Below are 15,638 nucleotides of genomic sequence, written 5' to 3' on the forward strand. Positions count from 1 at the left end.
TGCCTGCCTTGATCCATTGTGGCACAAAAACAGATCTCCTACTCACTGACAGATGTCAATTGCTGGATGGGAAGAAGAGCAATTTACTTCCAGAGATGCTCCTGACTGGAGAAAAGGTGAAGAAGGAGGAAAGTTGGCCCAAATCAAGCACAGTAACTGGCATCACCAGAATCCTAATAGTTCTGATAGTTCATTTGCTCCCAGTGCTTCCAACAAGCTGGGAGACTGAGGAGAGGACACAGTGGTTGGAGGAGTCTAGCTCACACTTCACAAGGAGAAGCAAGTTAACCCTAAGTTGGCACAAACAAAAACTTGAGAAGGAGGTTCTTATTGAGGCCCATGTATTTGATTTTTTAAAAGTAAAAGAAAGCTAAAGTTACACCAAACAACAAAAATAACCCAGTTAGGAACAACATATTCTTCTTGCTTAGGGTTCTTTTCTCTCCTGGTTATTAAATCATGACTCAGCAGTTTTTGTCATTGAACACGGGATTGTCAGCACTGGAAGAGTGCAATGATATTATTTTTCAAAAAGACTATTACCACTAGGAAAAATGAACAGCAAATGAAATGGTTATAGCAATGAAACATGTTTTATTATATTTTTGTAAAGATGAGTGAATTCAGAGCTGCACATGCTCTGGCCTGAAATTGTCTTTGACATTTAGTAATATAGATATTCATGATCTAGGAGCTGAGATTGCAAGCAGCAAACTTTTTGAAGTAGCAAAGTACTAAACTTTGATTTGTATCTCTTCCATCTTACCTTCCCAGAAGGTGGATGTGAATTTTAGTGCTTCATGAAGCTGAGTGATTTATAGCTCTGGTTAAAAAGGCAGAATGTTTGGTTGCAAAAACAAGGAGAGCTATATTTCAGGGTTGCAGAATGGAGTGTGTGAGAGGAACTCACAATTGTTTGCCTCCTCCAGCAAGCAATGTGCAGCTTGGGCAAGGGGATATTCATGGCTCTCAGGTTCTCCCAGACTAGAAGTATGAGAACCAGTTCAACTCAAACCCCAGTTTGAATCAAACCAGCCCGGTTTGACTGGTCTGAGCTTGAACTGTTCCGGCCCCCCAAAAGGAGGTGCCGGTCCGAGTTTGAATCAAACCGACCCCAGTTCAAACTGAACCGGTTTGGGGCAATGCTTGTAAAGAGGAATCCGCTAAGGATTCCCCTTTACTGAGGATTCCTGCTGAGGATTCCCCTTTACAAGCAGAGGGGGATTCCCAAAGGTGGTGGGGGAGGGGAACTTACCTTCCCTCTGGCAGTGGGATGATGGTGGTGGGAGCTCCACTAACCCCCTCCCACATGGCTTCTCCAATAGCAGCCCAGGCCGCTGCCCAGTTTGGGCCTCCGTGCGGGCCATCTATTCTGATGTCCTCCACACATGTGCAGAGGCCACTGCACATTCTGTAGTTACTGCACGGAGGCTCAAACTGGTCAGTGGCCACTGGCTGCTATTGGGGAGGCTAGAAGGGATTTAGAGGGGGGGCCCACCTGGACGGTAAGTTCCCCTCTCCCCTCCCCACCCTTAGAGAATCCCCCTTAGCTTGTAAAGGGGAACCCTCAATGGTTTCCCCTTTACAAGCATTGACCCTAACCGGTCCACAAACTGGTTCAACCCAGTTCAAAAGCGGAACCAGACCAGGTGCAGTTCGGCCAGAACTGCAACGGACTGGGCTGGTTCAAATACAGAGCAAATTGGCCATACTGGTTCTGTGCCCTTCCCTATCCCAAACATGGATCTAAAATAATGGCACTCACAACACCCACTGCACTTGTTTGTTTGTTTCCAGACAGCTGCAAGTGTGATTCTAATCACTTTCTACACACACCAGCAGGCTTCCATTATCTGATCTGGAGTGACCTGCCACTTTGTCCAAGAGGGAGGAAATAAGATGGTGATGGAAGAGCAGCCTGTTTAAAGCCTCACTCTTAATCCCCCCCCCCTCCGAGAAGCTCTCAGTCTTTAAAAAGAATTTTCCCTGCTTATGTGGGAGATTCCTGGCAGCCCCTTTGTGGTGATTATCCAGCTTTTGGAAGAGCAGAATGTGGATATGAGACTGTTATTCTCCGGAAACGTTGATGCCTTGGAGGAGCTTAGGGCTTGGCAAAGCGGCACTAATCAATACTTCCAAGATGGCAAGAGTTCTCTTATTACTTTATATCACCTATTATGGGAAATAAACTCAAACAGACCACTTCTGGGTCCCCAGGGTCCAAACAAATGATAAAATCCACCAAGTGGCCTAAAATAGATTAATGTGAACCTTTTAATGAAGATGAGAGAGACATTATTACAATTTCCACATATAATATACATGCTGCCCTTGAGATAGACAATCTCCTCTACTCAGAGAGGCCAGTTTCATCAACTGACGGCCTGATTTCACCAGGAGTAACATTAATGCCTGATGACCAGGAGCCTTTAATGGATAAATTGTTAGCATTGACAGAGGCTCAGAAATTAGGGCTGGCTTGATGGGCCACTTTTCCCTTGGCTCTCGTAGCAAATCAATGTATGTTGGCAGCAAAATTGGTGGTCGCAATCTTCAAAGGAATCACTACCATGAGTAGGAAAGTGGACTTATTAATGACATATTTTGAAATTTTTTATTCAGAAGTATTTGGCAGAGACAGACTCTGCAACTAAGTCTTCAATGCCTAGTTTCACCGAGACAGCAGGCTCAGATAAGCAACGAAAACAACTAGCTGTGACCTTGGATTTCGGCCAGCCTGCAGCTGGATCTGGAAGAACTGCAGTTATAAACTATAACTGGACATTGCAATTAAATCAGGTTATGTGTTATGTCTGTCTGAATAATATTAACAGAAATTGGCATTCTCACAGAGAAATAATTCATTCCTTAAGCCAGCTCTTCAGATGCAGGCCTACTTAGCCCTCCAGGAGCTAAGAGCCGTTTGTTAACTTTTGCTCAATCCACTATTCCACACATGCTGTTAAAGCTGAAATCCTCCTTGCATGCATTCCAAATCATACTGTCCGAGTATTCCGTGACATGACTGTAAGTCCACTCTCCCATCAAGCCAGGTCAAATCCAATACCTCTGATTATAGATAAGCAGCCTGGCACAGACTCTGTTACCATTTCTAATCAGTCGTCAGTGTTCAGAGGCTAGATAAGATCATCATACCAAGAAATCAGCTCTGGCCTGCAGCCCAAAAAAGGACTTGAATGTTTCAACTGAGGAACATCTGATTGATTCCTTTGGAATATTGCCAAGAAATGAATAGGATGAGATTATAGGAAGGCTAGAAGGCCTCAAGAATACACTGACCTCTCTACACTCTTTTGCTGAACCACTTTCAGCATGTCTCTCTTCAAAAGAGAATTACAGTCAAAAGTGTGTTATTGATGACCTGCTATTGATACAAGAACCATGTGATTCTCTCCACCCAGAACCCTGAGCTTATCTCACTTAACAGCTCCTCAACCCACAAGATGGATTCAGTTCAACTAGCTGACTGAGAGAAAATTAACCCTCCAGTAGCAAGTGCCAAAGAGCTGGAAAACCTGATACAATGGAACTCTCCACTTCTCCCAATAGCTGAAGACAGGCTGCCAATGTGTCCTGGTGTAGAAAGAGGCACTTGCATGGAAGACTCCAACTTGCTAGCAGCTTCAAACTCTATTAACTGACTGTCAAAATACCCTGGCTCCATAAAAGCAGTCTCCTGGAATACTGCAGGGTAGCAGAATAAGTTTGTGGATAATAATTGTGAACAATATCTGAAAAACTTGGATGTCATCTTTTTGCAGGAGACATGGTGCAGGATACTTTATTATACTTGCAGAGGTTCTGCAGATTTGCTCTATCAGCCATCAAAGAGGGTCCGCATGGGGGAGCAAGTGGAGGGCTATACAGACCATTCATATAGCTAGCAAATAACAGGGATCCATTCTTTGCATTAATGTACATCTCCCTGTGTTTAGGAATTCCAATTTGTGGCTCCAGGTCTGGTCCTCCTTACAAACTTTGTTGGAGAAAGTTGAGGAACTGCTGCTAGATACTGATATTCTACTAGTTGGGGATTTCAATTCTAGGGTTGGCCAGAATATACGTAGCCTTATTAAAAAGACACAGACTAGAGGACTTGTGGTATCTCACCTAGATCTAAGATACTGAATAAGTATGTGGTTTCCCTCCTGAATCTGGCTTTCAGATTTGGACTTTACAGTCTTCATGGTACTGACCATGATAACTCACATGAGTTCTACACCTTTTAAAATGCCAATGGTGCCAGTGTCATAGATTACATTTTGGAATCTCTGACATTGCTTTCATGGGTTCATTATTTTGACATGCATAATAGCTCAAAGAGTGACCATCTGCCCTTGGTCATGACCTTTTCTGCATGTATTGTGCCCCCCTCTGCAACATATTATAAATTAGAGGGCTTTACCCAAGGTAAACAACACCTTAAATGGAGTACTGCTCTTAATGAGAAGATCACACAACTTTGTTGAACTCTTAGCAGTTGCTGAAACAGAGGTAACTTGCAATACAAACCAGCTAAGACATTTATATTTTTTCTGAAATTATTTCTATAATAAATCCCCATTTGACCACAGCAGGTCAAACTCAGAGGGGCCATACAAGGAAGGTCTGGTTTGACCAGGAATGAAGGAGGCTTACGAGACAAGCCTTGCAACAACCAGAGCAGAGTTAGGATGGAAAGATCTGATTCCTCAATTCAACCATTAAAACAGTTCTGCTTTCAAGACAAGCAGTTGTAGAAAGCTACGAAACTCTCCTGTTATAAAGATAAATGGAGAGCACGGGGTCTCTGTATAATCCAGAAATATAACAGGAAATTCTGGGAAATGGTGGCAACTAGCATTCAATCTAATTCCATTTCAGATGCAGATATCTCAGCTGAGGCCTGGTTTCAATACTTCTCAACCACCTATGGTAGCACTCAGAATGAGACAAATGAATACCAAGTTCCTGAATCTGGCCCCCTTCCAGAGTGGTCTGCAATTGCAGCACTAGAGTGCAAGCAGTTGATTGGTGCCTTGACACTTGGAAAAGCCCCTGGAGATGAATGCCCACTAGTGGACTCACATTTTAGAGAGGCTTTCCTCAAAAACTGATAACACCTGTGTGGTGTTATGACAAGAGGAGAGGAGGTCTTTAATCCCTGCTAAATGGACTAAGAGGCACATTTTAAATGTGGTAATTCTCTTTATTTAGCAGGGGGAGAGTAACTGGCCCTATCCACCCCCAGCACAGTACCTCCAGTGACTGTTGGTATCTATATTGCATTTCTTTTTAGATTGTGAGCCCTTTGGGGGCAGGGAGCCATTTATTTATTTTATTATTTCTCTATGTAAACCGCTTTGGAAACTTTTCTTGAAAAGTTGTATATAAATATTTGTTGTTGTTTTCTCTTCGAACTGGAAATGAAGTATTATTTATTCCATATACAAACAAGTCGTTCTAGTAAGAACTAATCTGCCTACTTTCCTTTCACTATCCCTACAAGTGGAATAAATTTGGTTCAACTCAGTTAGGTTTGTCCACAAGTTAGACTTCTTATACCTCAAACATTCATGCGTCCGCCATCTTGGATCAAGGTGGATAACATCATTACAAACTACACCATTGATGTGTCCCTGTGCATCACTCACTACAACTGTACCAAATTTGGTTCAGATCGATTAGATGGTCCACAAGTTACCCCATTGCACCCCAAAGGTTTATGCATCTGCCATATTGAACCGGGGTGGATGACATTATCACAGACTACACCACTGAGGTGTCCGTATGTGTCCTTACAACTGTAGCAAATCTGGTTAACTGATTATGTGGTTCACATGTTAGTCCACTTGCACCTCAAACATTCATGTGTCTGCCATCTTAGAATGGGGTGGATGACATTAGGGATGTGCACATAACTGGTGGGGGAAGTTTGAAGGCAGGAGCTCTGACTTTAAGGGCAGGGGAGGGTGCACTTACCCCCCTTCCACTTTCTAATGGTCATTTAAAAAAAACACCTTTATGTTGTGTTGATTGACCTTTTGCAGGTTTTGACTCTATTGATAGATCTAGACTGTGGGGAAAGCTTAAGAGGATGACATTCAGGTTACTGATTGAACTGCACTCTAATTTCATGGCCAGGGAGAGAGTGGGCCAACAAGGATTGTTATCTGACCCCATTTTATTAAACGGAGGAGTCAAACAGGGCTGTCTATTGGCTCTCTTTTTATTTAATTTTTATAGCAATGGTATAGTACAGGCCATGGAGTCCCAGAAATTCTTCTCTCCCTCACTTAATGGGTGCAAAATCTCGATCTTGATGTATGCTGACGATATGCCACTTATATCTTGTGTTGAGATTGCGCTTAGAAGAATGCTGGTCAGATTGGCCAATTACTATCTAATAATCTAATCTATCTATCTATCTTTATTACGATCATAGACCAGCATAATGTTAAAAGTGAGAGTAGATAAAAAGTGATTACATATGGAATGGTACTTAAGGTACATAATAATACTAAAAATACTTTTTTAAAAAAAGTACCCCAGAAGCACGAGGGCATAAAAGACTGAAAATTAATAAAAGTCATAAAAATGAATAAAAGGCATGGGGGTGGGCATAAAATTGTTAAAACAATTAAAAGTCATGAGAAGACAGAATTATATAAAAGCCTAAGTAACAGAACTGGATAATGACCAGGCTATAAGGAGCAGTAAAAAAAGAAGGGAGGAACGTTAAGTCTTTCTATTGAATCAGTATTGAGTGAGCGATTGTAGAGCCCACCCTGAGTCACTGAGGGTCAGATTGAGGCTGATAGAACTCACTGCCTACCATCCACCGACAAATGCTGATTGCAGCCGCACAGTACCTGGCAACGCAGGTACTGATATGCATGTTCAGGACCCTGTGATGGCAGGCTTAGAGTCAGAGAGCAGCAAAGAGCTGTAGAATTGGCTCAAACATCTTGGATACTTGCATAGCAATGGAAGGATAAGGGAGGCGTGAATGTTTCTACAAAAAAACAGTAGAGAACATGCTTGGTAGTTTCGATCTTCCCTGAGCCACAAGGGCATAGTCGCTCTGCAAATGGAGTCTTTCTATAATGGCCTTCCAGCACTGCTGAAGGGAGGCCATGACAGCGAGCCAGATTGAATGCCCTTCTGTGCTGGTTGGGTGAGGTATGCTTCTGGAGAGGCAGAATATCTAAGCCCATCACTGATATGCATGTTCAGGACCCTTCTGAGATTGGTTTGGCACTCAGTGTCTATAATCCACTGCTTGACAGTGGCTTTCGCCTGGTTGTAACCCATACTGAACAAAGTCAAGGGGGAAAGACCCAGGGTAGCTATTTTTGTCTTGATTGTCCAGATCCAGCTGGATTGGTAATCATTGCGGAGGGTTAGGGGGGCAAGACCAACTGGGCAAAAGGATAGTCTGAGCCAGTAGCAGAGGATGGTCACCCACACCCTAGCCTCCAGCTTGATCAAGCCTGTCTCCAGGCGCAGAGTGGCACTGGAGACACGTCTTGGTATCTGGAGCACTGCCGGTAGGAATTCAGATTGTACAAGTTACAGAGTCACAAAGTTGGGGAAGGGGCCCAGTTGGGCACCAAAGAGGAGCTGAGCTAGTGGCTTGGCTGCGAACAGTTCCAGAACCGCAGATACATAATGTCCTCCTCTGGTCCACAGGAATTTGAGAATGCTTCTCAGAGCATTTACAGCCATATGCTCCCCACGAGCTTTCCTAGAGCTGCCAGAATGAAAAACGACCCCCAAGTATTTGACGTGTGAAACATACCCGATCTTATGCCCCTCAATCCACCAAGTGTGGATCTTGGGCCTCCTGGGGAAGGCCGTGGTTTTAGTTTTGTGATATTTGATTTCCAGGTAGTCCTCCCTGCAGTGCAGCATAAGGGCCCTCAGTGCTCTTCTAAGGCCAATGGGGGTCCTTGAAAGGATAGCTGCATTATCCACATATAACAGAACAGCAATGTGTCTCCCAGCGAGCTTTGGAGGATGGAAATCTGGATTGCTGAGCTGGCCCACCAGAGAGTTAATATAAAAGTTGAAGAGGAGTGGGGCCAAAATGCTTCCTTGCTTGACACCCTTTTGAGTTGTAACAGCTCTTGTGAGGTGGCCTTGGGGGCTACATCTCACCTTAAGTGATGTGTCTACATGCAGGGTGCAAAGAAGATATAGCAGGCACTGGTCAGTGGAGAAGGTTTCCAACTTCTCTCATAGTTTGATACTTGAGATGGAATTGTATGCTGCCTTAAGATCAATTGCTTTTGGGAGTTGAACATCCATGTAGGAGTCTGACTCTATAAGTGTGACATTCTCCCCATGTCCTGATTGCAGTTAAAGCCAACAGGCATTTAGTATTGGGGTGTTTTTTTTACTTTAAGCAATTGATTTTTTAGGTGATTCAGTTCATCCTGAATGACTTTATGCAGTTGGAATTCTCCAGTCAAATTGGTGGTAGCTTGCTTGGCTTTGCCACAGCTAAGAGATTTATTGTCCTTGGAGCTAATTGGTTTAATGGTAGGGCTATCAATCTCTCGACCAGAGATAAGATCTCTAATTACAGGGTCTGCAAAAAAAAGTATAAGTTTGTAGCCATACACTTTGATCGTTTGGAAGCACTCACCAAAAGTTTGTTTGGCTATTAATTCCCAAGAAACCTGTTGGCATCTTATGCTAAGAAAGGGGCTGGTCGGAGGTTAGTGACGACACACTCTGATGAGTTTTTAACTCCCTGGGCTATAAATTGATCAAAAGCTTGTCTCAAACTGTCCAGTTTTCCAGTAATAATGTTTAGCCATCCGAGAATGGTGATCAGGGATTCTGCTGAGCTAATGCAGGCAGCGCTGAGATGTTGAGTGATGAGAACAGATGAGGGACAGGGTGCGTAGCTGGAAAGTGTTGGGCCCCTATCTCTCCGATCTGGGGAGCTGCTCAGAGTGGCTCTCCAGGACAGCTTGGATGCACTTTGTTTAATAGCTGGCTTATGTGAAGCAACCTCCTTGTCTGAGGGGGAGGGGGCCTCAGTTCCCAGAGATGTAAATCTATTCTTGGTACTCACAGTGTATGCATCTCCCACTGCTGCCTTGGGATGGGGGGAGGAAGGCATAGATCTTGATTTGTTTCTTCTTTCCAATGTGTCCTCCACTATCGTCAGCTGGACTCTTGTTGGCAGAGTTCTTGTGAAACCTCCTCCTCCCCCTGGGAGGAGGCAAGCCCCCAGAAGGCATGCCCAGGAGGGGTGGAAAGCCCAGGTTAGGGCAGGAACTGTTGAGTTAAGCTGTTAACCAGTTGCCATTTTGGCTCCGCCCCCCTGGCCAATTACTACAAAGAGCAGAAGTTGAGGATAAAGTACGATAAAACAGAAGTAGTTTTTTTGTACTAGTAGGTGCACAATGAACACTCAGCCTTTCCTTAAAATATGTGGGTGTCTCTGGTCAGAAATCTTTATCTTGGTGAGTCCATCTGAATGCAGCCTTATTAACTGCACAATGTACAATGGGGATCATTTTAAAATTCTTCTTCTCCAGGGCAGGGGCGCAATTACTAGCTCCTACACTTAAAAATATTTCAGGGCAAAGTAATTCCATAGCTTTTGTATGGGGCAGAGATTTGTGGGTGGAATGTAAAAATGAGTGATGTTCCACCTACTGCACATCTAAGAATGGAGGCAGGGTGCTCTCAATCTCTGTTAGAGTCCATCTGACACTGCTAAAATATTTTAAGAAACTTGACAACCTTTCAGTGGACCATCTAGTTAAATCATGCTATTGGCACTACCAAGAGGGGAATCAGTGGGCAGATATGCTCTCTCATATTCTGTCAGGCCTTCATTCGAGGACTCGGAAGAGGAGTGGGAGGCAGTGAATTTATCTGAGGATCCCAAGGGCCAGCTTTGTGATCAGAGTGAGGAGGCACTCGAGGAGGACTTGGTACAGGAGGCAGAGCAGAGTGACGAATCCTAGGCGGAACTCTTGCTGCCGGTGTTATCTCCCAGGGCATGCAGGCATGAGAAGTGGCATATCCAAGTCAGGGAGTTGAGACACAGCAGTTGCTTGCAGCGTGTATGACAGTGATTGAAGGTGGCTGACTGGGCAGAGCGCTGATTGATTCCAACTGGCAATCTGCTATAAATTCTGCAGCTTCACTCTGCCGCGCTGCTGGAGACAACTTGTCAACAGCCTTGATACCTTCCTCAATGATGCCTTGGACCCTCAGACTTGGGATCTTTGGAATCTGGTGAGTGACCTTGGTTGTGGGGGAATACAGGCTGAACTTGGTGCTTGGCAGCGATTTGTTCTCTTGTGCTTTTTACAGATGGTGGATGAAAACCTCATGCCTGCCTGAAAGAACTGTGTAACCAGAGACACCTCTTTGCCTCCTGCTGCGTCATGAATTATGCACAGCTCATCAAATGTGGTAGGTTTACAACATATTCTACAAATGTACTCTCTGCCTTCACTAGAGGAACTTAAGTCCAGGGGTAGGGGGGGAAATCAGTGATTGGCTCCTTGAGCAGGATGCAAGCCAAGACACTGGTTTGGTCCAACATTCAAAGTTCTTCCTATGGTATCCTCACTTCAAGAAAAACCCACTTCACAGTACCTACTCAAGTTCACCAGTAAGGAAGGCATTTGCCAGTTTATGTTTTCAAACTATGCCCTCAGCATATCTTGAGGGTAGAGTTCACAAAGTTCCCATGGAACAGTGACTCTGTCGCTAGGGCCAGGGGCAAGTAGAGAACATTAAACATTATGTCCTAACTGATCCTTTTATGGAACAATTAAAAAAAAACTGGATCATATCACAGATAAATGCATGGGTTCTAAAACAGAATGTGTTTCCTTATGTTAGTTATCAAGTAGCCATTTTTGCTTTCTTGTCTTTTAAAATTAGGAAGAGAACTGTATCTGCTAGCCCTGCTACATATCTGGCTAAGTTGTAGTTCCAGGATTAGCTCTCCTATTCGAGTTGCACCCATCAGAGTTGTAACTACAGTTAGGAATTTAGGATTATAACTCTTTATTTCCATACATGTTGTTTAACTAGTTGTCATGTTTTTTACTGTCTTATTAGGTCATCTGGTTTTCTTTAAGTATGATGTATTAGCTATTGTGTTTTATGTTTTATTATGCTTTAATATATGTCTTATGTCCTGTGGTTACAACAATAAACTTACTTACTCACTTTGTCCAGATGGACAGCAGAATCCTAGCACAGTTTTCCCAGTGCCACCTGATGGCTTACACTCTGTGAAAAATGCCATCTGCCATAGAATAGTTATCAGTTCTTCACAGAATGCAAGACCTAGCCAGCAGGTGGTGCTGAGAAAATCACACTAGGACCCTGTCCATCTGGACAAAGCATCAATTTGTGCAGGCTTGAACAATGGAAGCCTACTGGTGTGTGTAGAAAGTGAGTAAAATCATGCTTGCAAAAGCAAGGTTCTAGCACTTTTTGTCGCTGCTTAGAAACACCCCGAGTTACTAATAGCAGAACCCACTTCTGCTATTCCAATTCCCACATGATGGCATGCCAAAAATACTGAATGACTAGTTACCTAAGGATCTGCACTTATGCCAAATTAGCACTGCCATTTTACAAGCAGCTCATGTTTCTTTGGCCTTTAAGACACAATACAGTTCTTTGGCCTTTAAGACACAATACAGAACCAGTGAGATTCCTGCATTTTTTTATAAAAGCATTTTGAGTACTCATATAATGGGAGTAAAAATCTAATCTAAACAAAGCCTTCCCTTCCTTTCTCAAGCAGCCTCAGCCAAAGTGCATCCTCTCTACCATTAGTTGTGTGGAGCACGTCCCTTATGCCTGATGTGATTCAGGAGATAGCTGGGAGAAAGATCAGGCTTTTGACATAGTCTGCAAGTATGTATAGATATGTGGTGAATTTTATTGTTCCTTCTGCAGAAGGCAAAGGAGGTTGAGATGTCACCAAGCTTCATAATTCCTTGACTTGGAATATGAATCTCAGCAACTTATATTTTTCAACTGAAATATGAGCAAAGCAGTACAACCCTGCTTCACCCAAGCAGTTCTCTGGCTCAGGATTTTAATCTAAAATCTGATAGAATCAACAATAATTCAAAGCCAGCTATTTGTTTATTTTTTTAAAAAAATCACTCGATTGGTCCAGAAAATTGATGGCTTGTTATCATCACAGTATATTTTAGGGTGTTCCATATTTTCTTTTCCCGTGGGCCATGCTAAATAGGTTATTGATCCTTCCTTGGATCAATAATTCTTTTGAAATGGGAATAATATATACTTTGAAGATTCTTCTGCAATACAGCCCTTATTCTATTGCTCCCTCAATATTTCTGAAATTAATATAATCATCTGTTTGTGCTGAGTGGTATGTCATCACAATTTAGGACTGTGAATACTAAGTTTCACATCTATGGTAATGTACAAGAGGAAATTTGCTGGCAGACAGTGGAGCTACTCAAGCTGGAACGAGAACAAGCCATTGGGATTATGACAAGCCTCTCCTATTGTGCTGAGTACAAAAGGAATATTAAAACACAAGCATTCCAGTGATTAATTGTGCTAAATCTGAAGCAATTACAAACATCAAGGGAGGGCACAGACTCATTCAGACAGCCTAAGAAGTGCAGTGCATAGTAGTAGGATTTCCTCCCCCCAGTTATTAGGGATGAATGTCAAAAGGAAGAGGGAGATGTGCTCGAGACTGAAAAAAGATCAACAGCCAGATGACTAAATTCAAGACTACAATTTCCTCTTTTTAGAAAATATGTGGATGCCCATCATTGAGGTGCCTGAGAGACAACTGGTAAAAGCAGGCCCCCATGTCTATAAATTCAGTAATCCAAAAACCTTCCATTTGAGATGATGCTTTTATACATTCACTCATGCTCTAAAATGAATGGAAATTGCAAGTTAAGGTGTCCATCTTAACTTCTGTGTCATATAAGCTGTAAAGACTTTGTACAATCTGGTATATGATGATGGCGGCTTTAGAAATGAGGCTCCATGCACCCACACCTTGCCTTGATCAGAGATGCATCAAGCAGAAATTCATCAGGAGCATCTCTAGGAAGTGATTGGGGAAGCTAAACCTGTAGTAAATGCCTGCCTGGATGCACCCCTCCCCAGCCCAATGTGCAACTGAAAGACCAAGGCAAAGCGTGAGTCTCATTTGAGTCTCAAAGCGTGAGTCTGAAACGGAGCCTCCTTTTTAATGAGAGTTAAAAGCCCCATATGAAAAATTTCCAGGTTGTGCTTCCTCATAAGCATTCACCCTATAATCTATGGGCCAAAAGAGTTGATCAGTATATTTTGAGTTAATAAACAGGGTAGTGCTTTTTGGATTGCTTATGATCCTAGTGGAATTATTAGCCATAATGGGTAATGCAAAAATAGCTTTAAAATGCATAATAAGCAACAGTGACTGACTGTACGGTGGCCAAACAACTTTACTAAGCCAACATTTTCTATCTGAATTAACAGACTGACAGCTAAAAATGAAAAATAAAGTTTTCCCATGGCATTATTTATTATTTTATTAGTATTTTGAAAGCATTTGATCTACATAAAACACATTAAAAATCATAGTATTTCTATAGAAATTTGTAGGAAACTGCAAATTTTTCAAGTATTGTAAACCACCCAGGGATGTTTTTGTATGGGGTGGTATATAAATGTACTAAATAAATAAATACAGTTCTTTTAGCTAATCATAAAAGTCATTGTCATCTGCCTGTTTCAGTCATCCTCATCTTTGGCAGCTTAGTTGCCATGTTGCTCTAAATGGGATATTGCTGTGCATGTCAAACCATTCTTCATACAAATACATGTGAGCCCAGCACAAGACTGTTTGCCCTGCAGGACAGCAGTTCAAGAACTGAATCAGGAGCTGCTTTCCCGGCCGTCCACTGAATAGTAGATCTCTCTTACTATTCTTCCAGCCATAGCTGTTTGGACTGGGGATTTCTGGCAACTGGATCGGGCAGTCTTTCCAAACAACATCTATATTATTATTTTTCCTGGGTGTGCCTTCAAATGTGTGTCCTGGCACCCAGCTGATTGGCTGGCTGGCAGAGGCGCCTGATTGGCTAAGTCACACCCAGGAGAATTAGCTGGCTGGGCGACCGCTGAGGCAAGACGGCAGGCCCAGTGCAGCGGCAGTAGTGGGCCAGGCCGCGGCGGCAGCAGTAGTGAGCCAGGCCGCAGTGGCACAACCAGGAAGCAGTTTTTACTATCAACAATAAGAAAGTTTGGAGTTTTTACCCATTCTTTTAGGGTGAAACTGTAAGTTAGTTTCTTTGAAGAGGCAAACAATTCATATTATCAATAAGGACTGTAGCAGTTTGTGGATAGTGAAAAATTCCTTTTCCGATTCGGGCCAGGTTACTGGATAATCTCCCTGACCAGTCTAAACCAGTTCTGAAACACGAGGAAAGACTCTAGCGATGAGTCATCCCTTTCCTGTGCTCTGAGATGCAGACTGGCTGGTTTAAAAAGCTGTAACTTTCCCAGAGGTTAAGAAAAATATTCTGGAAAAACTCACTTCTGGTAGGTGCTGCCACCAAGCTCTCTAAGACTTGTCTAGAACTGGACCCTTGGACTGAGTGCTTTAGTACAAGGTCCCTCTATAGCTGGATACTGGGCAAATGCAAAAATCTGCTCCCCCTTTTTGATAACAGGCAAGACTAAAGAAAAAAACCCTTTCCCTCCTGTGCATTTTGCCTGCACGTGGAGCTAATTATTAATTTGGCCAAGCTGTCTTTGAGATGTGTTTTGCGCCAGAGAAATTCCCCCTCTTCCTGCTGGATCTATAACCACCCTTGGAGGCTTGAAAGAGGTAAAGAAAAAGGGGGAAAATCTTTTATTCAATTACTATAGACTAGTTCTGTCTGAGGCTTTTAACTTTTAGATACATCTGACTTCATGCTGGTCTGCAATTTCCGCACAGACTTCCTTGCTTGTTCCCAGAATTCCCAGCAATAGCTCTCTAGGTCCCACCCACTTGTTGGACTAATTGGGTGAGCCCTGGAATTCACCAGCTTGTCAGTCAAGACAAGGATTCACTTCCTGTTAACTCTTTAGAGGGAAGGGAGCCTCATCACTACAAGGACAGATCTACATTTTTTAACACATAAACTATGCCCCTAGTGTCAGACCATCAAGAACTTATAGAAGCATAAAGTAGCATTGAGTCCTGCTCCTTGGAGTAGACAGTAAAGTGAATACTGATGCAAGGATTTTTGCTTTCTCTGTATTTCCATTTGTGGTATTCTAGTTGTTACATCATTCTGTATTTTCACTTGAAGATCCTAACTGAAATTATTTGAACTGAAGAAGTATCCGAAACTTTGCAATAGCACTGCGAGTCTTTACTTGTACATTCCTATAACCTGATACTCCATTATTAGTCATCTGTATATTCTCACATTTTGTTCTTTATATAAATTACTCATTTTCTCTATTGTTCAGGAATTTGTTATACTCTTTGATATCAAAATATACGTCTCTATTTATTAGGTACTTTGCTTTGTGCTATATATCTATATCTGTATTTGGTACCTACCCTTTTCATTTTCTGTATTCAGTTTTTTCAAATAAACCTTGGTAAT

General features: G+C 42.6%; 1 protein-coding gene across 6 annotated transcripts in view; it reads right to left on the minus strand.

Moving 5' to 3' along the window:
* Positions 1 to 15,638, minus strand: part of TSPAN4 (tetraspanin 4) — a 923,335-nt gene that overhangs the window by 6,787 nt on the left and 900,910 nt on the right. The gene's annotated exons all lie outside the window — the stretch shown is intronic.

Source organism: Hemicordylus capensis, chromosome 1, assembly GCF_027244095.1.
Source record: "Hemicordylus capensis ecotype Gifberg chromosome 1, rHemCap1.1.pri, whole genome shotgun sequence".
Classification (NCBI taxonomy): domain Eukaryota; kingdom Metazoa; phylum Chordata; class Lepidosauria; order Squamata; family Cordylidae; genus Hemicordylus; species Hemicordylus capensis.